The following is a 2,271-nucleotide window of genomic DNA, read 5'->3' as shown; positions in this document are numbered from 1 at the left end:
TGGATAACTAAAGTGCACTAAAATTGGGTGAGCAGGCAAGGCATGTCACCCAGGTTGTGTGACAATTATTTTATATAAATGTATATATATATATATATATATTCCATCCACCATCCCTCCTTTACGGAGAACTGCGTTATTTTTCTTTTCTATTGCTAATAAAAAAACTATATATATATGTACATATATATATATATATATGGGTGTATCGAGACTAGTTGGTCATTATGGATAACTAAGTTGCACTAAAATTGGGTGAGCAGGCAAGGCATGTCACCCAAGTTGTGTGACAATTATTTTATATATATGTATATATATATTCCATCCACCATCCCTCCTTTATGGAGAACTGCGTTATTTTTATTGTCTATTGCAAAAAAAAAAACAAAAAAAACTATATATATATACATATATATTTATGGGTGTATCGAGACTAGATGGTCATTATGAATAACTAAGGTGCACTAAAACTGGGTGAGCAGGCAAGGCATGTCACCCAGGTTGTGTGACAATTATTTTATATATATGTATATATATATTCCATCCACCATCCCTCCTTTATGGAGAACTGCGTTATTTTTATTGTCTATTGCAAAAAAAAAAACAAAAAAAAACTATATATATATATACATATATATATATGGGTGTATCGAGACTAGAAGGTCATTATGCATAACTAAAGTGCACTAAAATTGGGTGAGCAGGATAGGCACGTCACCCCAGTTGTGTGACAATTATTTTATATATATGTATATATATATATATATTCCCTCCACCACCCCTCCTCTACGGAGGACTGCTTTATTTTTATTTCCATTGCAAAAATAAAAAATTTTAAAACACAAAAAAAAAAAAAAACGAAAATAATAATAATAAAAATAATTTTGAATGTGTATTCAAATAAGTTTGAATGTGTGTGAACTATATATAAATATATATATACACATGCATATACAGAAATATATACACACACACACATATATATATATACACACACACACACAGACACACACTCACATAAACACATACACACACTGTGTACAGTCTTATGCAAAGGTTTGGCACCCCTTGACAAATAACATCTTTTCAATTACAAAAGCAACAATATCAGTTAATACAGTCTCTTTAGGAACTGGGGGAAAAATACACAATATTTTCAGCAAACATTGATGAATAGTTACTTTTTATGCCATAAATTGAACAAAATTACAAAATAAAAACATTATTATGGCACTCTGCAAAAGTTTGGGCACCCTACGTAATCAGTACTTAGTAACACCTCCTCTGCCAGATATCACAGCTTACAAGCGCTTCTTATAGCCAGCTGAAAGGCTTTCAGTTCTTGTACTTGGGATTTTCTCACATTCTTCCTTGCAAAAGGCTTCTAGTTCTGTAATATTCTAATATATCAAGGGCTGTATTGTCAAATAGGAGATCGGCAGCATTCTCCCACCTGAGAAAACTGTACTACAATGCCCTTGATAGTGTGTAGAAACACACTCGTCAGCTCTAGTCCTCCTGTAACAACGCAAAAGGACTGGCAACCCTCAGGTATTTATGCGTGCGATTGTATGATAAATTCACCCTGACAGTCTCACACTTCTCTTGGTACCAACAGGTCTCATGGAATATATAAAAGGCAACTGCAACAATTATACTCGGCACTAAACATCGAGGCACGGAAATGCAGCAGAGCTTGTGTATTTCTCAGGATGCATTCTAGTAAAATGCCCGGAAAATGAGCTAAAGACATATTTCAAGGGGCACTATATAAAACCGATGGAAATTTTACTGATTAAATAAAAGGAAAAGCATCGTTTGAAAAATCACAAATGTTTCTAAGATTCAATGCATCGCTTTTTGACCACATCATAGCGATGAACACATCATTGTTCCTGACAATGTCCTAATACAGAAATAAAACTTTATGTTGGTAAACTCAAAAAGCCTTCAGCTGTCACACTGGCTAACGATCTCAAACGATTATAAAGCAGCATTTTGAAAAGCGCTGTTTTAAAATAACAGATACAACACTTACCTTGTCTTCTGGCCAAATGCTTTTCACGGCTTGGCACTCCAACGGTGCTGAAACGAAATTTGTATTTCCTCCTACCTCGTTGGCCCTTCAGTTCTTCTTTTCTCCCTTTGGATGTTTTTTTCCTTCTTCTTTGGATATTGTTTTTTATTTTTGTTTGTTTTTTTTTACTTTGCATGTTTTTCCTTCTTCGGATATTATTTTTTTGGCTTATTTTTTTAGACGATGTTTTTTTC

This window comes from Brienomyrus brachyistius, unplaced genomic scaffold (genome assembly GCF_023856365.1).
Source record: "Brienomyrus brachyistius isolate T26 unplaced genomic scaffold, BBRACH_0.4 scaffold228, whole genome shotgun sequence".
NCBI lineage: Eukaryota > Metazoa > Chordata > Actinopteri > Osteoglossiformes > Mormyridae > Brienomyrus > Brienomyrus brachyistius.
This window is presented reverse-complemented; position numbering follows the sequence as displayed.